The 26,666-nt window shown below is 37.2% G+C and overlaps 1 protein-coding gene across 2 annotated transcripts in view; it reads right to left on the bottom strand.

Annotated features, from left to right (window-relative positions):
* Positions 1-26,666, bottom strand: part of bmpr1ba (bone morphogenetic protein receptor, type IBa) — a 68,512-nt gene that overhangs the window by 36,123 nt on the left and 5,723 nt on the right. For both annotated transcript variants that reach the window (XM_042000533.1, XM_042000534.1), the window contains exon 2: positions 11,913-11,984. The gene's annotated coding sequence lies outside the window, so the exon portion shown is untranslated. The remainder of the gene's footprint in view (positions 1-11,912; positions 11,985-26,666) is intronic.

The following is a 26,666-nucleotide window of genomic DNA, read 5'->3' as shown; positions in this document are numbered from 1 at the left end:
CACAGTTACATAGAAGAACCATGCACCCCCACACACACACGAACACATTCTAAGATATAAATGTGCACGCACATACAAGGACAAGCTTGTGCAAACAAATGTGCACACACAAACACAACATCAACACAATAAACTGACACACACAAATAACACGACGCATCACAAACATAGTGGCGCCACCTGTCTCCTCTTCACCAATTAATGAGCTCCCGGCTCCTGGGATGCTACAACGGGATGGCAATTAGCAGGGGCAAAAAGGGGGAGTGATGAAATTAGGGAGAAAAACAGATGACGGGAGGGGAGCAGGGGGTTGCAGAGAAGAGATGCATAAGAGAAATATAGGAAAAAAAACTAGACCACTTAAAATCTGACATTAGAAATAAATGGTGGGGTCCAAAGGGAGGGGGGTGGGGGGGATCCTATTTTACATAAAAAAGGCAAAGAAAAGAGATTTGTGCAGTTTTTAACTATTGTGTTTATTATAACACATCTGCATAGAGAGGTTAAATATTAAGGCAAATGACAGTCACTTAGTGTGACTTCAATTTATTACACTGGCGCAAACGGCACATGAGATAGATAAGTGAAATCTTTCATGAAAATCCAATTGTAACATCCATTTTGGTATTATATATTTTAATGATAAACATATGTATCAAATGCATGCAAAAGCATTTCATTGAAGCATCAGATTTCACTTGATTAAAGGAATTGAAGCGGTTATGAAAAAAAAAACGCTTCCATCTGTGAGGCAGCCTGCCCATATGTTTCTGTCTCCTGTTTGTGTTTTTATTTTCATCCATCACAATCCCACCGTCTCCATCTTCTTCCTTCTGTCATTCAGTCAGTCTTTGCTTCCTGTTTCTCTCTCTTAAATACATGCAGACTCACACATTCTTTTGTTCACCACCTGATAACAGGCGGTCATTCATGCCACCTCTCGACCCCCGTGACCCTTGAACCCTGAGACCTAAATACGGAACAAGAACTGAGAGACTGGTCACGTATTTGCTGGCAGTCATTGCACACAGACACGCACATATTCAAAAGCTACTATCTTTTCTTATTTATAACGAAGCTAATTTATTCTCATCTTTGTGTTATATTTTGGTTCAAAAATAAATAAAAAATGACAAAAAAAATGTTAAAACATTTGACATTTTATTCATTTTAATACTGTGGAAAGTACCAGTGCTCACCTACAACTGTAGGAAAGTAGGGACAGAAAAAGGACGTACTGAATATTGTCAAGAAAAACTGGGTCACTACTCAGAAGAAAAATGTATATTTTAAAGTAGCTGCTGTAAAACACTCTTTCTTAGAAATATCTGTAAGTCAAAACGATAACTTATAAAATGAAAACACATGAGCAATTTCAGAATTTGATCAATTAATTTGCTAAATAAAAGTTAGGTTGAAAAGTGTCACATTCACATACATGCACTCACAAACACACACACACACACACACACACACACACACACACACACACACACACACACACACACACACAAAAGCATGATGTCAGACACAGAAGACAGACAGGAAACTCCAAACCGGACACACAGCAGCATGGACACACACAGACTCATTTGCATATCTCTGGTCTATCCACCCCGAACCATGGCCACAAACACACATGCAAAAACACCCATATACACACACTGGGCAGGTGTGGGGTCAGAGGTAGGGTCAGTGGCGTCGGTCCAGCTCCCAAATATAAAGAATCTACTATTCAGGGAAGCTTAGGTTCACAGCAGGTTCTCATATGACCACCACAGACCTTTCATGTCCAGCACAAATACCTAACACACTAAACATGCCTTCTTTCATGCACACATTCACACTCCTGAAGCACAAAACACTGATGCTCAGGTATTGCATATATATATGAAAAGTAATTGATGTCTAAGTAGAAAGTACTACAACACATTCACACATAGTCTCACACACATTATGTTAATAACACTGCTGCCCTCGCACATCATTAGGATGTCTAAGATCCCGTTGCCTGAAAACAAGAACGCTCATTTCCTCTGTTGACCAGCCCCCCAACCATTCACCCATATCAACTTCTCTTCATGTTTCTATTCTATTGTTTGCTTCTTTCCTGAATCCCACCTTATCCCTGTCCCTGTCCTGGAAAACACTGCACAGTGACTATTCAGTGTGTAACAGAGGTCCTCTTCTGAGGGTGAAACATAAGACTGACATTTTGACCTCTCAGGATGACCTCCGCTCTCCCTCTAACATCTCTGACAGATAGAAACAAGCTTATGCACTTGTGTGTGTGTGTGTGTGTGTGTGTGCATGTGTGTGTGCATTGGGGGGGGGGGCATTCAATGCATATGGAAGCTGCAAACTGATCACTTTTTTTGCTGGCTGACAAACTGCTGGTTTCAGTTTGTCTCTGCAGTGACTGCAGAAATGTGTCTATACTAGAGTTCAATACTTCACCGCAATGAAAAGGATAATACTTTGCCATGGCAACAAATCGGATTAAATGAAAAAGACATTAGCTTTTAGCTGTAGGTAATATATCTGATAGTAATATTGGCTCTTACTTGGAAGAAAGTCAGAATTCTTCTGGAAAGATACTGTAGATGAAGTGCAAGCGAGACAACTTACAAGGAAACAAAAGGTTTGTAGAAAAGTATCTGACATCATTTACATGTGTTTAACAAATGGCTGATAGTTAATCTTACTGCATGTACTTATAAATAAGCACACAAGAGTTTTGAGCTCTTTTGTTTTTGTCAATTGTACAAAAATGTCACAAGTGGCTACAGTAATTCTTTCTTAAATTACTGTTATATATACCATTGTTTAATCTGCATTTATCTAATACAAAAGTCAGTGCGTCTGACACTGCAGTTAAATGACTACAGAAAACCAGTCATTCAATTACAATGCACATTTTTAAATAAACACACACACCCAGACAGAACCAACTGTGTCAAGAAAACTTAAATTAAATTCCTCTGACTAGAGGCGCATGCTGTGTAGCAATATACTAACAAACCATTTAATGTAATTGTATGGGCATGTGCATATGCATGTATGCACTCATTAGTCATAGTGTCAGACTACTCTCTTCAGAGACTTGTAAGGACAGTCCTCTGCACTCTTATATTAAATCAAACCCTCTTATTGACTCCACATGATGTCAATTTGATTATTTCTAAAAAAAAATGTTCCTATCACTGTCCCTGAATGCTCACGCATCATTATCACATTTCGTGACTAGTTAGATCTTTTGTCCACCACTTACAGAAGTGTTCAAAAAGTAATTAGCTTACATTTCTTAGCCCATGACAGAGAATGGAACAGTCTGACACAGTGATGGGTTTAAGCAATTTACCAAATATCTGGTTGATGAGTAATCCGCATGTGCAGAACAACCAAGAAAAATGCAACCTTGTCTCTAGGTGTTAAGGATGATCCGTTTCCTTTTAAATTAACAAGTGAATGTAAGTTTGGCAGATGTTTCATTTATTTCTAGTAACTCTTAAAATGCAGCTCAATTAAATGAAGGTCATCTCAAGGGAAGCAGATCATAAAGGTTGACTTAATCTTTTGAGGTCTTCTTAGTGAAAAGAAATACCCATGGTGTGCACAGTGTATACAGCAAGAATACATTCATGCATCAGTATAAATCTGTACTAATAGAGCATGTCCTTAAGGTACAACTGCAAGAATGCTGACACTGTATCTTTAAATTACCGCACATCAAGTTTTCTAAATCTTCAGCTCAAAGTCATATGACTGTTGAAAGCAGGTTTGTAGAGAGTCAAATAACTCATTCAATCAACAGATTATAACCAACTTGCCTTTTCTCCGCTTAATACATCCTCCCTAAGCCTTCTAAATAGTTCATTTCAAATTAACCTGTTAACTAATGCTGCAAAATTGCCATTTTACTGTTTTTTAATCTATTCTTTAATGATTTAAGCAGAACTTACTCTTAGGTAAAAAGAAAAATAAATAAACTAGACCATTTGGCCCAAACATCTCACACATCACAATGTATATTGTGGTGTGGTTATTAGCACTGTTGCCTAACAAAGTCCTGGCTTAAATCATGGCTCAAGCTTTTCAGCGTAGTTTGCATGCATTGGGCTCTTTATTGAGATTTTTATACCAAAACATGCATTTTAGGTTAACTGGCATCTAAATGACCCTCTAGGAGTGAGTGCAAGTGCGTGTTTGTCTCCGTGTTAGAGGTCCAGTTTACATCCTGCCTCTTGCCTCCAAACCCCTGACAACAATGAAAGCACAAATTATTTCTAGTATATTTTTAATGTTAATATAAGAGCAAAGATAAGGCTGTGTAAAGTAGGGTATATATAATTTTTGAAAACTTACTATATTACCAAAAACAACTATCACAATATCGGTAATGCCAAAGACTGCTTGGGCTGTAGTAAATTGTTGGCGTTTATATTTCCAGGTGCCATGCATATGTTCTGCATGCCAAAAATTCAGCCAATCACATGGACCTTCAGTGCCCTAGACACCTGCATTTAGATGCAAGTGGTTGAGCTTCTAAAGGACACAAGTGTTGTTATTATTGTGATGACACGGAAAAGGGAGTTTGGAAAAATAAGGTATTCTGTTTCTATATCACAAGTCATATCAATGACAACAATATCATATTTTTCCAATGTCAGCCCGAGTGTCAATGCATTTTTAACATGCTGTGTTGTGGCAGGGGCCAAGTCCATGCATGTGAGTTAGCGCAGTACCATAAAGACCGAGTGAACCTCCATATTTTCCTCAACTGAAAAAAAAATCTACTTAATGAACTAAAAAGCCTTCTACAAAGAGATGATTCAAATCTGAGGGTACATTCACACCAGGATCGTCCACTAGACTCATTCTTTTCGAGGGTGAATCATTATTTGAGATTGCATTCATGCTGCATCACTGAAATCGGGCCCTTTGAGTAACATGTTCCACTCTCTGCCAGAGGAAATGCTGCACCAAGAATTACTGGAGAAGACAAGACAGACAACAAAGAAGAAAACTTGTGATTTTATTGGTTAATGCAGAACAACTTTGGTTTGTGGCACATAACAGCTAAACATGGAGCTGCATCAGATCCTGGTAGTCTTGGGTTGATCATATTTCTCTAAAAACTTTTGCCAAATTCTTCCACATATGACCACGAGGAAGTCGCAGAGCCTCCTACCGTCCCACAAGGGCTTATGTTTTTAGTTGTGCTTACCCGTGATGGCGTGCACTGAACCCACAATGCACTTTTTTCATAGTCTGGTCCGCTTGAAGCAGACCAAGAGCTGCAAAGTCACCATACCCCAAACAAAGCTGACTTTCCAACAAATGAAGTAGGATTTTAATCAAAAAGGCTGGTGTGAAAACACTCTGAGTCAACCTTGTTCTATTTTTCCAAAGACAGAAAGTTTATTAACAGCTTTAGGGGATACCAAGTGAGATTTTACTTACAATTTTGGCCCAGTTATAGACCATAGGTTTACTGTGATCCAAAGAAAAATCCGAAAATGTGGACGCCAGATCAAAAATTTTAGACCATTTTATGTGAAAATATTATGATTTGTGAATGTGGACCTATTATACATTCTGATGTAAGGCTGTTTTGAGTCCAAACATGCAGTCCACATGGTAATGAAACCACAGATGACAAAATGTACATCAAACCAACTTGTGCTTTAGATCCATATGAACTCATCTAAATGTCTAAACATATTGAAAAAAAGTGTTTTGAATTCTTCACAAATTGTAGTTTTATATTTTCTACAATATATCCCTGCTACATCTCAGACTCACTCTTTTGTGTTCTCATATGTGTGTTTGTGTCTTTGCATGTGTGTGTAGGTGAGATAGGTGCTGGAACATTATTGGTTATTCTAGAAGAACGGCCTGTGACATTTAATAACAAGCTCCCGTCTTCTCATCTGAAATACCATGTGATCCAGCCCAGTATCAGGGCACAGATGAGGCCCTGAACTCGTAAAGCAAAACTTCTCATACACAGACACACAAGCATGAAGGCGAACATTTGGCTCTAACTCAACCTTCAACAATGCCACAGTTGTTCAACAGCTGATCACCAAGAGATAAAAGTATATTAGGCAGGACACCCACACACACAATCGTGTCTACAGATGGTTATCGAATTTACATAATCATTAGTTGTGGGTGAGACTGTCACGATCTGTGTGTTCTACCCGCCGCTTTTAGAAACAATTAGTGCCTGAGAGATAGGCCTGCGCACACACAGACACATACTAAGTACTGACTACATTCTAAACATAAATAAAAATTCATTACATTATAATCTAAATGTTGTAAAATGTACCTCTTAGTTAGATGTGAGTAAAGCAAAAGATAATCTCACTAATGTAGTTATGCAAGCCCCAACCTCATCTCAAATTCAAATAGACACACAGGCACAAAATGCCACCCCACCACCCCTCCCCATGGCTTAGAGAAATTACTGCCACCTGAAGCGGAACCACGTCCATCATGAGGAGGCCCCACAAAGCCCCACAGGTGTCCTTTAACATGTCCAAAAGTCCCCTCCTCCCTCTCCAGCTCTCCATGTGGCCATTCATCTGGCTGCAATGGAGGACATCAAAACAAAACAGAAGCCCGAGGGGGAAAATCTCACAGCTAGCCATGCACATGAATTACTCTCTAGCAAAGACTCAGTTTGGTGCTTCCAGCGCAGTGACAAGACAATCAGCCTATCAAGTGTCTTAGTTTCTTTGGCGAGAACAACACAATATTACAAAATCAGCAACCTAATTACAAACCCTATTTCCAGACTGGTGTCATGAAAGTTTTCTTTAATAAAACTAATCTGTCAGTTGTTAAGTCATTTAAATCTTTAGTTGAAACTCAGAAATACAAAGACAAATTCTAGTTTGATTTTTTGTTTTCCCTAACCAACTTAACAGTGTTTAGAAAATATGAACAATTCTAGAGTTTGATGCCAGCAACACATTTAAAAAAATGTTGAGAGGCAGCAACAGACAGATATGCCTATGAGATAGAGAAGTAACACCTTAATGTCAGACTGCAAAGAAGATCTTTCAATATCTACAGTGCATAATACTAAACAAAGATTAATCAGGAATTGACTGTTGGATGTGTGTGACCTTTGACCCCTCAGATGGCACTGCACGACAAACCACCATTCCACCATGATCAACATAGAAGCATGGGTTTGGGAATACCTTGGAAAGCCATTGTCACTTAATATAGTTTGCAGCTGCATCCAAAAATGCAACCTGAAACTGTATTAACACGGCTATGCAGAGACATAACAGAGTTCGCTGGGCTCAAAAATGATACACAAAAAGGCAGTGGACATGTGGTGTCCACTATCCGCTGTAGACACCGGCACTATTCATGAAAGGAAGTATATTGGAATTGTGGAGACACATACTACTGTCTTTTCCTACAAAGCCCACAGTGATTACACCAGGGCAAGCCAGCTGTTCTGCAAAACCTGCAGTAGTGAACCTATGTAGACACAATTTGTGTGAGCTTGACTGGCCAGCCTGCAATCCAGACCTGTTTATTCTTTAATCTGTTTAATTTAAATTGTTATGGGCATCACGAAGAGCAAAATGAGATCACAATGGCCATGCGCTGTTGGCAGCTAAGATCTTGTATTCAGCAGTGAAACATATAACTCTTGCAAAAAACAAAAAAAACAAAAAACAATTAGTATCCTTAGTTCCCTCACGATTAAAAAGTATCATTAAATTGAAATATATCTTACATTTAAATATTTTTTGTAGCATTTATGCTACAACCATGGTTCACATGGCCATTGTTCTGTTTCTCATCTCCACTTTGTGTGTTTTTCTAAATGATCTGAGCTGTAGCCAACAACCAAAGCACAAACCACTTTATCCTGACCAGACATGTTGTGTGAAAATGAAAACAATGAGTTATGACAGACAGGTGGAAAACACTCCAAACCACAGAGAACCTCTGCATTTTTTTTAAAGATTTAAGCTGTCTGTAGTTGAAAGAAGAGGTGCTAAACAAAAGAAAATGGAAAGAAACAGACCACTTTTCTGTTAAATGGAACAGCACAGAGGAAAAGTCCAAATCCACTCACTCCACACTAACAATCAGTGGACGAGCTGACACCATAACATACAAGTAAATAATAAATGTATTACAAGTGTCTCACTCTACAGTAACAGTTTGTGGGATTATTTTCTTTGCCAAAACTCAATAGCCCCAGGAAAACCTCAGAGAGGTTTAAACAAAGAGAGTAACTGACACCGAGATGCAAATGAAGAGTTATTCACATAAAAACAGCGGTGCAGATAGTGCACACAGGTAATCAAACAGGCGAGGAGGCAGTGGTGACGGTGGCTGCTGCCAAAGACAGAAACACAGACAGCCAGACAGTCAGTTGTAGAATAAACACGATCTCAGTGTCGCCCAGTAAGAAATTCTTTTCTTTGATGTCAAGCCATGTGACCTCGCAGCAGTCTGAAGAATTGAAGCTCCGTCCAAACAAACTTCAACACTGCTAACACCCTCAAGGTCGGTGTGGGTGTGTTTTAGGCTCAATTTTAAGCGTGCGTGTATGTATGTGTGTGTTTGGACAATGAGAAGATGAAAAATGATGTGCACCCCAAACTTTGAAGGCTCATTATGTATTTTCACATCTATCACTCTCTTTCTTTACTCTTGGAAATTAGCATGAGCTTTTGATGTACTTTCTTTTTTTAAAAGCTAGTATTTTTTTCTATGCTCACTTGCCAACATTGAAATCAATCAAATTCTCATTTAAATTTGTGTTTAATTATCTTGCTAAAGGCTGTAATTTTTTTTTATTGTGTGACAGTCTGTAAATGAGTTTGTTATCTGGCCAAAATATGCAGCTGTAATGTAATGTTGAATTTGACACCGACTATTAAATCGGGGGGTAAAGCCAGCTGGGAGCTACTGCTAGCTAGTTGCTGCTAGCATGACATGCAAAAAATGGACTGGATTTATCAACTGACTGTGGAACTATTATAAATATATAGCTGCCAGGCTTTAACGTTAAAGATGCACGCAAAAAAAAGATTATATATATATATATACTTTTTTAATCTTTGTAATGAGTTTCAAAAGTTTACACAATGTCAAATGTAATACAAAAACTATCTTTTTAGAGATAAAAGCTTCCCATGTTTGGACTTACACAATCAAAGTTTGTTACCTATAAACTGTAAAGTAGACCTTATGATTTATATATATATATATATATATATATATATATATATATATATATATATATATATATATATATATATATATATTTATTTTATTTTTTTTTACACCTTACACCAGTCCAATCTTATTGCAGGTTTTGTGAAAACTCCGCTTTACAACGTTTCCAGCTTACTTTCATCACTGCAATACTTTATCCGTCATGCTTTCTGTTTTGGCTCGTCACAGCTGAATGACTCCTGAAACAACATCGCTACACTCTGAATACACTTCTCTCACCAGTGGTAAACAGTGGTGTCCCATTGCAGTAGTTTATTTAGGAGTCTGTTCTATCCCAAACAGGGATTATGACAATGCCCACTGCTCCCTCTTTTAGACCACTAACTGCTTTCTGCTGCTGCAGGCTAGCACAATACTGAAGCATATAAACAGCTGTGTGTATAAGACAGAGAAAGAAAAAAAATGCAGTAAGCAAAGAACACAAAGATAAAAGGAATAAAATCAGGTGGCTATGAGAACTGCACATCTATAAGATTTAATCACAGCAGCTTTCACAATCATCTGTTCAAATCGTTTTATAAAAACATTGCTTAAAAACTAAGACAAACTTCATAGCAAGGTCTGCTGCCTGCCTCAAACTCAGTGGTATGTTGTCAATTTATTTAGAGAAGAAATACATTTTAAAATATGTTTGATCTTGTTATAATAAAATATTAACTCTTATTATTTACTGACCTTCATCAGACTGCAACAGGTGAAGGAAAAATACTTAAGTATGGTGCCCTCTTGGGGACAAACAACATTCACACCTGAGCTATGAATGTTCTTTTTTATTTATTTCTTTTTTTTATTTAATTTGTATATACATATAAAGTATTAATATTAGTCTTGAAGCTGTGTTTTAAAATAAATACTGTCACTGATCTCATATATTTCCTGCTTAAGTTACAATTAGCTTATGACTTCATCAACTTCTGTCTTCCTTCTTAGTTACATTCACACATCCATACACTGGCACTGCTCCCGTACCCTGCAGCTGAGCTTCAGAGTTACCTCAGTTATGTTGAAAGACACTGCTGCCAGCACACCTGTGGATATGTGTGTAAACACAGGTTCTAATATGAATTTCTAACTATGTGCATTCTTGACTGTGTTGAGCTGTACTGTACGTGGTTAAAAACAGCTTCTCTTGTTACAACAGTTATGGCTTTGATGAAACATTTGTCCCCCACTCAAAAGATCCAAGCTGCTGTGTAACATGGACCATAATCAGCAGTTTTCTCCCTTAACGGACTTCACAGAGGGTGGGTTATGTTCTCAAAGAGCATCATCAATAGCGGAAAAAGTTAGTACTTTATTCAAGCTCAGACTTGAGTACAATCTTGGAGAAACTTTGAGCTTTTATATATTGTGATTTTTTTTAAACATGTCCACTGCAGAAGATTTCAGAAGCATATTCTTTTCCTCTCCATATCATCGTGATGGCTTTAATAATTATTTACATTTTGAAACAATGGTCAGAAGCTTTTAACCTGTTAAAGTTTATACTAAGAAAAAAAGAAGAAAAAATGTTGCATTTTTTTTCATAGACAATGTTTTCATGTTTTTACTTAACAAATGGTTAGGCTAACAATTAATAATAATAATGACATGGTCAAAACTTGAAACAGTGATGTAATTACAAACACTTTCTGTTGACATTTCATACCAAACCAAATGGTTGAGATGGACAGGCAGGCTTATTATCACAAATAATAAAATTCATTATAGCAGTGGTTCCCAAACCGCGGGGTGTGCCCCTTAGGGGGGACCCAGGTTTACACTAAAGAGGCCACAGCTAGGTCAAATTAAAGTTCTATTTTTTGCATTTCTGGCAAAACATGGACAAATTTGTTAAATTAACAATGAGCAAATGATGATGAATTAACAACAGACATATCAAATACCAAAAAAAAGAGAATATGATGAGGTATATCTCGCCCTAGACTTGACCAGGTAAAGGTGAAGTAATGGTAATGGTCAATGGTGGGTAATGAAGAGAGACCACTGTGTGCTGTATGTCTCAAAATATCAGCATCTGACAGTATGAAGCCAAATAACTTGCAACGCCACTTTGGGACTTCTCATTCTGAACACAGACGAAAGCCTGTTGATACCTTAGAAATAAATGACTCAACTGTCATAAATAGCAGAGCTGTTTTACTGAAGCAGCATCTGTCTCATCGAAAGCTCAACTCCCCTCAAGGAGTTTGCAGATTCCTGGTTTAAAACGCTCCGCTATTTAGCAGAGGAATGATCATTCCCTCTGCTGCTGACATGGTTTTAACTACAATTAATGAAGTAGCAGCCAGTAAACTAAAGACTATTTTGTGGTACATTTCTTCATACATTTCTTTGTAAGCGTTGGGGTGCATGTGGTAGTGGGATTGGGGGGGAGCTTGACCTTATTTTTGTCGATGAAAAGGGGGCACTGCAGAAAATATTTGCAATATAGTAACTGAAAAAATAGTTTAATTAAAATGGTAGAACAGGCAGGAAAAGGGTTCAAATACAAAAGGTTACATTTAAACATTAAATGTTTAAATGTAATTTGGGTTAAATCTAAACTTAAATATAAAGTGTATGCGAAGAAAGCTCCGCAGTAACCCTGTTGCTGTACCTGTAATTTTAACCAGCTTTGCTCTTACCTGTAAATAAGCAGTTAATATAAGTTGAGTTTCACTTTCACAGGTGGGGTTGCTCACACAGCTCTACAATACCTGCATGGACACACAAACAATGAAAGAAATTGTGAGAACTTGCAGGGCCTCCAAACAGCCACATAAATCTGCTGGCCTCTGAGGGTGGGCTGCATGCCTTAATCATTTTGCAAAGTTGTGATATTTAAACTAAATAATCTAAGAAACACAGAAATGATTACTATTGTGTTGTCCAAGAAGTTTCTTTAAATCCATTTACTTAGAGTGAGATTTTCTTCATGCAGCTCATCTTTAATGTTTCATTTACAGTTAAATAAGACAAAAATAAAATCATTAAAAATAGATGCATAAATGTATATAGTATGCTTGCAACATTTTGTATTCTTTTATACTGAAACAAAGGCTTATTGGCAAGGATTGCAGATTTAATGGCAGTGACGAAGTGAATGAAGGATCAGATTGTACAGATTCCCACCTGTAGAGCTGGAAAATTAAACTCAAATAAAAATTCCTTCTATGAACATAACTCCCCGGGCGGGTCTATTTCTTCATCTTTAAGAAAACACGGCCCAAAAAACTGTAACTCACACTGGATTCATTTCGCACAGCGTTCCGTTTTATTGCCACCCAATAAACCAGTCCAGCCTCATGTGTTTGTGAGACTGGGTGTGTGTGGAGAGAGAGTAAAGTGTCTGTCTTAACATTTTGTGTATCTGTCTATGGCCTGCATATTTTATCCCCCATACTCACAACCACAGTTTCACAAAAAGGGCAATTCACATCAGGTGTTAAAACCAGATTTCTGATAAATCAAAGCATTTTAACACATCTGTCGTAGCGCAAGCAGTGGAAAAATAAATTTAAAGTATTTTATTTACCTCAATAAAAGTGTCATTCAGCTAATGACAAAGAAAACGACATTGGCAGTTACTGCGGGTCAAAAACGTCCCAAATGAAATGCTTCTTTTAGCTCAGACTGCAATATAATCTAACCCAAGGGACTAAAGCTCTCCATGCTTTAATAGTCATCACGTGACACGAGCCTTTTCAGATGAAGATAAAATGCAGCTTCTGACATGGCTTTAGAAATTACACACTTATTAAGACAAATACAACATAAGTTTGTTTGCATAAATGAAAAAGAGAAGATAATGAAAGACTTCAGGTTTGACTTTAAGCTAAATTAATTACTCAGATTCATCTTGGCAACTGTTCTGTTCTAAAGACAGAGAAAGATTTGTTTTAAAAGATGCTCAGCTCAGATTGGCTATCAGCTTGGGACAAGCTTAAAATCAGCTCCAAGATATTAAAATCAAGGATAAAGTTAAGATAAGTTAAACCGAGGACACCTACAAGGTCTTGTACGACGGAGAAGTGAACAAGTCAATCTTTGTTTTTATTCCACGTTCCTAAACAAAGTAATCCTATCCCTTTCTGTTTGACCTGACCTAAACGGTGGAGAAAGCCATGACACCATGACAAGTATGAGCATTTCTTGCAAACAATAGTGCTGAATGATAAAAGAGAGACAATGTCATAAAATGTCAGCATTTGTTTAAAAAACTTGATTGATTTTTGGATACACACACCTCAGCCCATCTGCGTATCCACACCTAGTTGTGTTACCACCTGGAGTTTATTATTTATATCTTATCTAAGGTATGTGGATGGAAGCAAATGCCACTATGGGTGTAAGTTTACAACTCACCCTCCAGGTATCAAAAGCAGGCATGTCATGGCGAAGGACAGGCTGTGTGCCAGACAGTTGGTTGTTTCTAAAAAGGATCAGTGAGGCGGATTACAGCTTAAATCCCTTCTTTCATCGAGTTCCTACAAACTGTCATTTTACTCTCTGCTTCACAATAGGCAACAAAAACACTGACAGGTAGGGTGACTGGAGAAAACCACCAGCCTTCAGTGGAATAAACATATGCATTAAGACCTCTATTTGAGCACAATGCCTCTTCCAATAAGCTCTGAATGTGATTTATTTTAATGAGTTATCTGCATCAAATCATGCATAGATGAGAGAAAGGTGTGGTTTAGAGTGGTTTTCTCAGTTCAGGTTCTCAGTATGTAGCCATTAACCAACAAACATCTTTTACTGTCATTAGACTGTGTGTACAAGCACACAAGCACTAATAGCTACACACCATACAAGTGCTGCTTAAACTAATGTGGAAGTGAACTCTGTCACAGCAGAATGTTTCTAGGTAAGGATTCATTTTACTGTTTGTTTTAAGTAATTTCAATATATGAGGGAAAAAAAATCCTTTAACTATATTCTAATTTTGTACGGCTCTACAAGCTGACACAGGACACCTCCTCCAAATTCTGCAGTGCTTTCCAGTAAAACAGTACAGCCACAGAGGTTTTAGGAAATCCTAAAAAACCATTAAAAGAAAACACATGATCAAATTCATGTGAGTCTGTAAATAGCCAAATGTCTGAACAGAAGATTGATTCATACTTATGGGTAATGTGGCAGTCACTCAGCAAACCTGGCCTTTTACCCTGCACTTACACATTAGTGCTCTGAGGCACTTCTGTTGGCTGGTCTCACGCACACGCACACATGTTAGAACACACACATGGAGACCCCCACCCACATTGTAAATGAACACACCAGCATACAAGTGGAACTTATGTCGCCTGGCAGTGCATTTCATATTATGTGTCTACACTTCAAAATCCTCACACACACACAGGTTGTGACAAAATTCTTAATAATATTCCAAATTTAAATACAGTCAGATAAAAGAGAGAAGTTCAATAATCAAAAGAAATTACTATGAATTTATAACAAGCAGCTTTTACATCATTTCCTTTGGTGAACCAGTTGTGTGAAATTAAAAGTACTGATGCTGATAAATTACAATACAATTTCACAACAGATTTATACAACCGTGTGTAAAATATGGATAAAACACAAAAGATTTAGAAAGTTTAAATGCAATTAAACTGAACTACAGTCAAAGTTCAACCCGGCCATTTAACTAGACCACAATCCTTGTCCCAATATGCATGTGTGGGAGAGAAATTGAGTTCTATATAGCTTGTTATATTTTCACAGAAAATGTTAAAGACATTTGACTTCTAACTTTCACAATAAGAGATCTCCATACATGTAGGCTAAGTATATCCAAGTATGCACAAATGTCTTAAACTACTTAGGTGGTAATTTTATTAGAGGCAGCAGCTTTGCTGACAATTTTAACAAAAATATGTGAAAGAGAGCAGCTTTGTTTGGAATTCAGTTATATAAATATACACTTATGCTTTACTGTTTTTACAAAAATATACACAAAGAATAAAGTTTGGAGCATGTGCAGAGCACCTAGGTCCATTTGAGTATGGCTGAGTATACATGCGGGAGTGAGTCAACCCCTTACTTCTTTATTTGGGTATATTGGTCCAGTCTTTGAGCTTTAGTTTTGTATGATTTCAATTCTTTAGGTCTTCAGGCAGCATTCCATTAAAACCAAACATAAGTCTGCCATGGAAGTTGTTGCTTGGGCTCAGGTTCTTTAAGTAGCATGCAAAGACAAATAAACAAGATCCCAAAAAATTCTGAGGCTGAACTGTCCTGAGGCTTGGCAAATAGAAATTTAAAATACTTTTTAACAATAATGTATGTGACACCCTTTAGGTTAAACAGTACAGGGACCCTACAGCATGCATCCGTGGCATGGAGAACAGCATTTTTGATTGTGAACCACAAATAGTGTTCTCTGAGCAAGTTACAGCATGCAGTCATTTTTAGAGAAGGTCTTGCTTAATTTAGCAAGACAAAGTCAGAGTGGCACATGTCACAGCGATCAAGGCTGTTTCCTCACTAAAAGTATTTGTCATAAATACATAAATAAAATTAACTTAAATGAAAAAGTGAGCACGTGAATTTCTGCACACAGCAAGAAGGGAGAAAAAAAAAACATTACGCTTTAAAAACTAAATATGATTAATCATTTCAGTGTCTTTTTTCACCATTCTTTTAATCAAAAAGATGTTTTAAACCATTTAAAAAATCAATACTTTGCATCAGAAAATGTAAAGAAAAAACTGGAACATCAGATGGTCAAGTTCAATAACAGAGAAGAGAAAGTCTGGAAAAAAAAGACTACTGAACTAATACTTGCTAATTGTAACTAAGAGTGTGAAATGTTTTGTGCAGAAAATAAATAAATAAATAACCCCAAGACAGACAGACCTAGGTTAACTTGCCTGTCCAAAAATAATAGGTCTTAATGCCTTCAATGAAGAACATTTCCAGGATCTATTTGTGACACAACCACAATATCAATACCAGTATAACAAAAACAGGGAGTTTGAACTCTCCAAGTACACTCCTGCCAGCTCCAAAAAACTTCAGACAACCATACCTCAGCAGTTTTTCTCCTCAAACAAACTTTATATTGATGTAATGTTTAAAACTCAAGTGGTAGATTTAAGTTATTAAAGAAAAACAAAGAAATATATTTTAACTTTCAACACATTTAACATCTCATTTTAGATTTTTAAGGCATACATAATACTGATAAACAGTATGTTGCTTTTTATGCTTTTTATACTGCAGGACGCTGTGGCACAATATCTACATTTTTCTTTCCTAACTGCTGGCCTGCGTCAGTCCCAGTTAAAGTGTCTGCAGACCACCCCGGCTGGCTGCACCTGCAAAATAAGCTAGAGTGTGTTTGAACGAGTTTGAGTGACATGCTCACATCGGTGACTGACGTGGTTTGTTTGACCACAAAACATCCACGGAGGTGAGAAGTACAGTACAGAGTCATGAACAGGTTAGAGCTGTGTGCTGTGTGCATGTACATGTGTGAGATGTGCATTGCAGGGAAAGTTTAGGAGGTGTCTGAGATAGAAAGCAGCAGTTTAACGGATATGACTCATTGCTGCCTCTACAGTCCATTCACTGCGTCCTTTGACTCTGACAGCTAAAAACAAGTAACAAACCTGTTTACCTGCTAGGTTACCAAATCTTTTCCACCTGTTCTCTCTAGAATCATTTCCACGCAACACTGCCAGGTTATAATCTTCTTTGTGCAAATTTAAATCTTTTAAATGTCAGGTATTGGAAAGTGTACCATGTTGTTGTCTTTTAGTTAATTTCTTGTTCTTGCTCTCAGTCTCAGAGCTACAAGAAGTGTAGAAGTCACTCTGGAAAAGTGAGAGAAAAGGATGACGTGATGTTTTTCTTGCAGTCTTGGATTGGGAATTGTTGCATCGTCTGGGCAGAATTTTTTTCTCATGTGGTCTCCAACATCTATTATATGATTGGTCAGAAATTTGAAGTGGTTGTGGCCAGTGATGGGAATCACAGCATTAAATTAAACAGCATTACTTTTTTCACTGGAAATATAACAAATTATTCTTTCCATCTTTACCACACCGTTACTGTTACTGCCAGTAAAAAGCAATGCATTACTATATTTCAGCACAGTGTAGCTGTCTTTATCTGACCGAGGGTTTAGGGGGCGCCCCAACTGCACAAGAAAAAAATGATTGACCGAGGAAGAGTAAAATGTCATGGTAAGCTAAACAGAGGCAGACTTGGTCAAGTTTGTGCACTGGAGCACATACACCATCACACACAAACGACCAACTGACACATAGAAATGGAGTCCAGAGAATACAAAAGAGGACTTTATAAGCTGAAAGAGAAAACATTACTTTTCTCTCACTGAGATAAAAGAGAAGGATATTATGAGAAATGTACATTATGCCCACAAACAGCATTTCTCTACGTCAGTTGAAAGCAAATATAATCACATGAAGCACCTCTCCACCAACACAGAAGCAGATGGAGCCACAAGCAGACCCACGTATATAATTATGGAATGACAGGAGAGCCACAAAAAGAATAAATCTGGAAACAAATAAGGAAATAAATAAAAAAAACATAGACAAATAAATAAAATAAAGTATGTATATATATATATATATATAAACTTATTTCATTTCATATCATTTAATTATTTGTATTAATTTATTTTCTGTTCTTTTCCCTATATATTTATTTATTCTTTTCCTTAGTTTTTTTCTGTTTTAATTAAATCCTGTTCATTCAATATCGATTCATTTACAGCTAATTGTGTAACACCACCTATTTTTCTTGAATATTAAAGACATTCTAAGATAACTTTTTTAATAAAACACTGAGTCCATTTATGTGACAATCAAAATCAACTATTTGGGAGTAATCAGATAATTGTAATAATCTGATATGACTTGGTTCTGAAATACCGTAACATTACAGAGTTTCCCCTGATTCACAGGTAGAAATGCTGTGATGAAAAAAAAAACAAAAAAAGATAAACACTGGACAGAAAAAAGCTAAACTTTTTAAATGCTCAGATGAAACAGTTTCATTCAGTGGAGGCAGATCTGACATGTTGTCAGTAAAACCTACAAAGAATACTGGATCCATTTTAAGCCGTAATACGACTCAGAAACTGTCAGGACTGAGATGCGACAAACTCAGAGCAGAGATTCATGTCTGATTTGCAGACTTATGGAAAATAAGAAAACAATCATGACTATTAAATGTTGTGATGGTGTTAAAAACTCTACTTAGACCCATAAACCTGTTTGAATCCCACTCTCAGATTTGTGTAACTTCCCTATTTGGAACAAGGGCCTTTGATCTATACTGGTCGCACTGGTGTCCAGATGGAGAAGAGGCAGTGAAATCACATTTGTGTTCCATAAAGGAAGTACGAGTTAAACAAAACCTAAAAAGTGTTTTTAATGAAGCCTTGGGTCTTCACAGCAGTGATCCAAAAACATTAAATGCTGAAGGAGGGGTGTTTTCAGAAAATTTTAAAAGTTTACTAATGTTTGTGTCTGAAGGTTAATTTACTTATAATTCAAAAGAAATTTAATCAAACCTTCAGCAAAAACTGACTGCCTTTACCAAATAGGTGCAGTCACGTATATTTAAAAAAAAAAAAAAAAAAAAAAACTACGACATTGAACGTCATTCAAAGATTTGCAACCCATGTCCTCTCACCTTTCCTTTCAACAATAACCTTAACTAAAATGATTTTCCAGGACAATACAGTGCTTTTTAGGTCATTTAATTGAAAGATTTCATTTTAATTCAACTTTGCTGCTGATTGAGCTGCGATGCAGTAGGGTCTCTACTTGATGGATGGACCTGCACGTCTGGAAGATCAAAATGGTTGAAATTTGACACATACTGTTATCAAACACCTTTCCTCTTCTTTTTCTTTCTTTTTTTTTGCACAAAAACAACAAACACAAAGATACACAACGCCACATCAAAGCATTCCCGCTGGGAAATTACATGCTCCTCTTAGTAGAATCCAGGAGTCATGTTTTGCTGTCTTAACCTGGTGAGAAAGTTAAATGTTTTTCTAAGCTAGAATTTACATCCACTGTTCAGCTCCAGTGGAGGAAGCTGAACTCTATGCTGAGGCAACTTTTTACCCAAACAAATTGGCTTCAGATTACCTGAAATCCTATTCCATTTACTTGCCAGGGTGCTTTTGAGGTGAACATTAAATCAAAAACTGTAAATGATAAATGACTGTAAATATCTTAAGGACTAGTTTTAAAGCATTTATAGTGCTGCACTTCTGTTGGACACACTTGCTTACAGGCTGTGAATACAGAGAAAAAAATACAAAAAGAATAAAAAAAAAAAGTACATCTTCAACAGCAAGACAAAGAGGAAAAAATATTGCTTTTGCTAGCTTTACTGTTGTGTTAAATTTTTGGTGCATTCCCTCAGGATATGCAAGACAATAATGTGGTAATGGTCAGGGTTATTATTAAATGTACAAATAAAAACCAGACACACAAGCAGACAGAAAACAGCACAGAGAGGTAACGAGTGGGGCACAGTTAGCAGAAACACGCAAAACTAATTCATATGGGATGAAAACCAATCTTGAAGGAGAGCCACTTCACCTTGAGAACGCCTTGTGGCAACGCAAAGCATCCACAGCTTTGAGATTATCCTTAATTTCCTGCAGCAGAAGGCCTGGCTATGGAATAGCTCAAACAGGTTCTCATTGCTTAATTACATACACTTGCACAGGGTCAGGAAAAGGTTTGGAATCAGTTTTTAAGATCTTCACTGCACAGTCCCATCCATGACAACAGGAGAGTTCGCTGTAAGAAAATTATTTGGTTTTTGGCGTATATTGCTGTGCAAGTAAAAGGTGCAAAGTCAAACCTCAACACTTGTCCAAATGAATCATGTTAGCTCTGCAATTTTATTTAGATTATTAGAGAGCAAAAGAAAGAGGGCACCTCTTAAAAAAGCAAAGGCCAAAAAAAGGCAGAAAGCAGGAAGAAATGTATAACAGTGTGAGCATTTTAACAGACTATTTTTTGTCTTGTCATTAAAATCATCCATTGTTTTACCAGGTGCATGTAGAACATTGCATTTATATTTTATTTGACATCCTTCACCTACATTTGTTGAGTTTAAGTTCACTCAACAGAGCTTTTCATGTTTGTCTGTGTCAGTTTGAGCTTGTTAAACTTTAAAACATCTGAAGTTCAGCTAAATTGATTATTTTACTATTTATGAACACATTTCTCATGTCTAAACCATTTTCGTTAAGATGTCAAACAACATATGCGACCAAGGCAAGTTCTTGGCATGAAAACATTGACAGATTCGAAGCAATAACATGCTGGCAAAGGAAAATATTCCAACTCAATGAGCCAACTATGAAGAGTTAGTGATCAAGGAAACCAACAGTGAAATCCTCCTGTAACACCAGAGGCCACTGTTCATGTAGACAAAAGTTTGGGCATGCTTGTTTAAAATTAGCTAGGTGACTAGGTGTATCCCAACCTTTAAATGGCACTGGATATCTCACCAAATATATAGCATGTCTCTCTGTGTTGTCCAGTGATTGAGATGTTGATCTTAAAATGCCCTGACTTAAAAGACTATTTCAATAATTCACATCTAAAAAAGGTCTATCAACAAAAATGTGGATCTCAAAAAGGAACAAAAAGAATTTAAACAAAGTCTCAAGAGGTAGCCAGGAAGTTACCACTGATAAATTCCTGCAGCAGCATATGTAAACGAGCCAGTTCTGGAAGAATTTTACCATAAGTTGGTACCCAGAAATATCTTTAATACAACTAATGACAACTAGCTCAACAATGGCAAGTACCAAACCACCCTTCTATTCATGAATATAAAGGTTGCTAAGCCAGTCAACTTTAGCTAACGCTATGGTGATAAATCATATTTATAAAATTGCCTTAAATCATCCTTCTCACAGGGTGGTTAGCTTTCTAAAGTTAGCCATCTTTTCAAGGAGTTTAAAGTTCAGTTTAATTTGCTTTATATTAATACTAATAGCAACATCACTTGTCTCTGAGCTTATTGACACTTTGATACTGAATGGTTTAAAACTGGTACCAGGACTGGTTCTTGTTACCCATCTCTGCTTGGCAACTGTTCTATCTTAACATGCTGGAGAATTGCCTTAATATTTTCTACCTCAGTTATTGATATGCTAGCTCAAACAATAAGAAGCCAATCCAATACAAAAGTTTCATTAATGTGCACATACAAAACATAAAATTGTTGTATTAAACTGACAAGGATGACCACTAATTCATGTGTTAATCACTTTCTATTTCACACATTTTCAGACAACAAAGGGTAGTCTCATTGGATGTATTTTGTTCCCCCCCTTTCCCCCTCCAGGTGGCTGCAGGCCTCATAAATGGCTCCAGACGCAAAGCCTCTGCCCACCATCTGACAATGATTAGAATGTAGTCTTACTGAATGCAAGTACAGCCTGCACACTCAATTGCTGCAACACATCTTTATATGCAGCAAAACTAAACATGCCACCCACAAGTTTCTAGATTCAGGCCAGAGCTGCCAGTCAGCAGTGAGCAGTCATTTGATACCAACAAGGGGTTATGCATCAAAGAAAACTGATGCAAAATCTACAGAACAGATGAGCATTAGACAAATGGGAAAGAATATGAAGAGGCTGAAAAACAAATCCATATATCAATCACTTTTACCTATTCCTTTGGCTAATGACTTTGCAAATCATAGGTTGAAGTATATTTTAATTACTTAGATTAAATGGGTATTATAATAATAAGCACACATGGTCATGATCAGACACTAAATTAAAATCCTTTGGTAACCATATCAGTATTTTATGACCATGTTTCTCCAACTTTCTGTTTTTCCCGTCTTCTCATTTACAGACTCATACCAACACACATACATGAACTCACAGCCACTTTCCCTCTCCCTCTGTCCCTCTCCTCCACCCTGACATCTGATAGTAATTATAGCACAGCCTCAAAAACACAGCTCACTTAACTCTCCTTTATTAAGTGACTTGGTACCACTGGCATAATTTGTTCATCTACATGTAGAATTAAAAGACACACACCCATGGGCCCCAGGAGGTTTTCCCCTGGCAAAAAGACACTGAGGCACATGAACGAACAAACCTCAATCATGCAATCACATGTACACTCTAAGTCCTTAGAGTCTAACTGTGTGCACCCATTTCAAGCTGGACTCTCATCCTGTCTACTCCCTCCCTCCCTCCCTCCATCCCCAGTCCCCTGGAACAGAACAGTCACGGCTGTGTGCACTGCTGATTAGCTAGAACCTGAACCTAGGGGAAACACTAGAAAGCTCAGTGTTCTTTATTGTGTTTCTCCTTTAGACAAAGGGAGTCTCTGACAACCTGGCTTTTGCTGTCCTATTACCTTATCTTTTACTAATGTAACCCTAACATTAAGGTAACTTCATTGCTACTAAGATACCTTTTTCTTCAACCCAACTGTCACCAAGATTCAATAGAGGAAAGAAGAGCTGAACAGAGTTGTGGAGAGTAGAAAGGAATTTAGATCAGGCTTACAAGATTTAAGCACTGAAAGACCATGTGAGGATGTGTACTATCTGGGGTTGTAATTTTGGACTGTTATATGGTGACTTGAGCATGCAGTCAAGGGTGTGCGTGCATGAGCAATTTATTATGGCTAATTCTTTAATCCCTCGACATGTGTTCGAAACTTGCAACAGATGCCTCTAAAGAGACACAAAGACAATGAAGAAAACATGTGGCACTGCAATCACTATTAGTCATTTTTTTGCTTTAAAGGATCAGACAACTTCCAAAAAGAGATTTTAGACATATTTTAGAGACAAATGTTATTTTGATAAAATGCTGAATGCATCCAACCATGTTGATGACTCGTATAAACATAATTTCCTGATCAGAATTACTGGCACCCTTCAACTCTGAAAATACAATTCAATACATTTTTAAAAATACATCAGCTAATAGTAGAAACTAAATATTTTGATGGGATACTGACAGTTGTTGAGCTCCAAAATGTTTTATTTAAACTTGAAAACATCAGAGACTGGTGTATGGTTTAGGCTCAAATTAGTCTGATGATAATTAACCAATCCTCACAGGTTTCCCTCAGCACGTTTTTTTCTTAGTACTAAATCCTTGAACAAATGTAGAAGTTTTATGACGGTGAAAACTGATAACATTAAAATCTGGTGAAACGTACTTCAACATCTTTGGAAATAGCATGCAAATACTCAGACAGTTCTCTTCAGAAAGCATTGGTGTAAAATATTCAATAATTTGGAAGTTGAGGTGATTTGGACTCTGAAAAAATGAGCACAGATGAGTCTTATTATTTATATATTTTTATTAAAATATAAAGAATAAAAATTTTTCAGTCACTTGTGTTAATTTTTTTTTTCCTCAAGAGTGTCAACAATTTACTCACTCATTGTAGCTACAATACCTCCATCACCCAATAACACCAACCTCAAAAAGATATGTAGATGTCTTTTCTTATGTTTTAAAATGAGAGCAAAAAAGTAACCAAATGCAGCTGTTGTAGCTCTGTTTCATCTTCTCACAGCACTTGAGGCAAAATCCTCAGTACTGGCCCCACAACAGCAAGGTTTCCACTTTTACTACAGGAACATCTCACAGTACCTGACAGCTACCAGCACATGCAGTGATGCACATGTTGTGCATCAGAGGGCTTTGGACTATATGTGGTAATATTAAAAACATTTTGTTACTTACAACTCCATCTCTAGGTGACTATTGAACTTGTAAATATAGTTTTGTCTTTATATTGACAAGAATTTTGTCAGATGGCGTTTTGGTAATGAAAATGATTTTATAAAAGCATCCTAGCTGGCACAAAAAGTTTTGACAGTGCCTTCAGGCTAAAACAGAACCTTAATGTGCCATTTTTTCATTACCAGTTTCAGACTTGATTCACCATCTGACAATAAAATCAGAACAAAATATGAATGAGAGGAGGATTATTTGGATTTTGTCTGCATTAATATTAAGGGAAGGGGGTAATGGACCACTATAAAGTTGTTTGCAACCACCCGACACACTGACAGCATTCCTTCAAAAGCTCCTGTCATCTCGACAGTTGTCCTCCAAAAAGAGAGAGAAGCAAAGTAATGTCAATTAACATTGGACACGATCTAGCAACCTTTAGTAATTATATTAGCTGGCTTTAGTTTAACTTGTAAATAGCTGGTAAGACTGAGAATTGCTAAGACACTCATATATTCCTGACAAACTTTCAAGGGTGTGTCCTGCCTCTGTCAGCTGGAATAGACTCCAGCCTCCCTGCAATCCTGCACTGGAATAAGCAGGTATAGGAACTCGTTTGTATTGCTGTGCCATAATAAGGAGACAATGAATGAATTTCACAGGATTTAAATACATTTTAACATGAAACTGTGGCACTGTACACACTGTTTCACCATGAAATTTAGTGGGTGAGAAGAGGCAGGGTTCCTTAACCATATGGTACATGCATTATGAAATGTTAAGTCTGTATGGGACTATTAACCTTTGGGGGCCAGTATCGTTCTACCATGTCTTGTGTAATCTGTGACTTTTAGTTTAGAAATGCCATCTGATAACTTTTGAAAACTTGGGTTAGCTACATATGTGCCTAAAAACACAACAATGAAGGTAAGGTAAGACTGAGGGGTAGATGTAGGGAATCCCCCCCCCCCCCCCCCCCCCCCCCATATTCTGCCCCCACAGGAAGCTGAGTGGACATGGTTCAGAGGGCTCCGCTTGTAAAAACACTGCTCCCAGCATATCACTTTGAATATAAAAACTGGTGAACATGTGAAGCAGGTTTGTACACATGTATATAACCTCTGATGCTGATTTAAGAGAGTTCACAGGAAGAATATAATGTTTTTGAGCAGACGGAAGGTTTGTACAATGTACCAATGACCAGTTTTAAAACAAAAAGAAAAGGTGCATAAATGAAAAGACTTCATCTTTTGATAAAGAATGCTGATATATTTGTAATCGCTGTGTCTGTGTGCACATGCAGGTGTGTGTGACCTAATATGTAGTCATCTGCTTGATGGTGTTTTGTCCTGGAACCTACAGGGGCCTGTTAAGGACATCTGGTCTGTCTTGGACTCTTCTTCTCTAAATTTATTCCCCATTTTGGATCTTGTTTTTCCCCTGATCTGGCAGAGCTGATTGGGTGTTGGCCATCTGTTGAGCTTTGTTTTTTAGGATCACCTTATTAAATCTACAAACAACAGCCCTCTTCCTACAGTCTCTGGCACAATGTAATATATAGGATTTACTTCATCATATTTTTCCTCCATCTACTTCCTGTTTGCTTGACTCCAATTAAGCTCCCTGATTTTCTCTAATCTAGCAAAGAATAAGTCAACATTGCATATTAATTCTTAACTGTCATCTCTCTGGCAGATGTCAGCGAACAGCAGATTTCATGTCCATGTCCACCATTATCAATAAGAAGACACAATAATCTACACTGCCACACAAGACAGAACACAAAGACTCCCAGAGGCCTGCTTCACACGGTAATTGCCTTTTGAAATGGATATGTATGAATTCACCAGACATGCAAGTGAAGAAACAGGCCCACTCGAGATTTGATTTCATATGCATCAGATTCAATATCTTAGAAGTTAAATTCAATTTGGTATCAATCAGATTTAATTTCTCTGGAATTATGACTTCGGAAACATATTGATGAGCCATTCATGAATTTATGTCTCATGGGATGGTGGTGTCTGCACAAGCAACATGGATGCAATTTCAGCCAGGTGGGTATCAATGATGTGACACAAGACAGTACATCTGCAGCAGCTCATTTACTACTTATCTGTGCAGGAGGCCAGAACTAGACATGGAAAGAGACATAGAAGGAAACAAAAATAAATAAAAAAAAAAAAAAACAGCAGCTTCTGAGTTTGATTGTACACATTATAGCCCATTTGTTTTCCAAAGCTGCATCTGCACCTGAATGATGTGTGGATGACTGGACACATTAGTAAAGACAACCTGGCATAAAGAGATGGAGCTGAACAAATTAAAAAAAGACATTTTATCTCTTTTGCTGTGTCTAGATATGCTGACATGTTGAAATTTCACAGAGCACAGAAATGTTCATGTGTGTAATACATCCAGTCTTTAAAAAAGGAAGGCAGAGTTTTCCATCACTTAGTCCGACCTTTAACCTCTGAGACATTCTTTGAAAATTCATAACAAAGTCACAGCTTGAAGTCATTTCTATCTCTTGCTGCACATATTGTGGAAAACCCTGAGAATTGACACTTGGTGCCACCATCTACTATATGGTACTACAACTCCAGACAAAATAAATATTCAGCCACCCATCATGCAAGCATTGCTCCTAATAAAG

Source organism: Melanotaenia boesemani, chromosome 11 (genome assembly GCF_017639745.1).
Source record: "Melanotaenia boesemani isolate fMelBoe1 chromosome 11, fMelBoe1.pri, whole genome shotgun sequence".
NCBI lineage: Eukaryota > Metazoa > Chordata > Actinopteri > Atheriniformes > Melanotaeniidae > Melanotaenia > Melanotaenia boesemani.
This window is presented reverse-complemented; position numbering and strand designations above follow the sequence as displayed.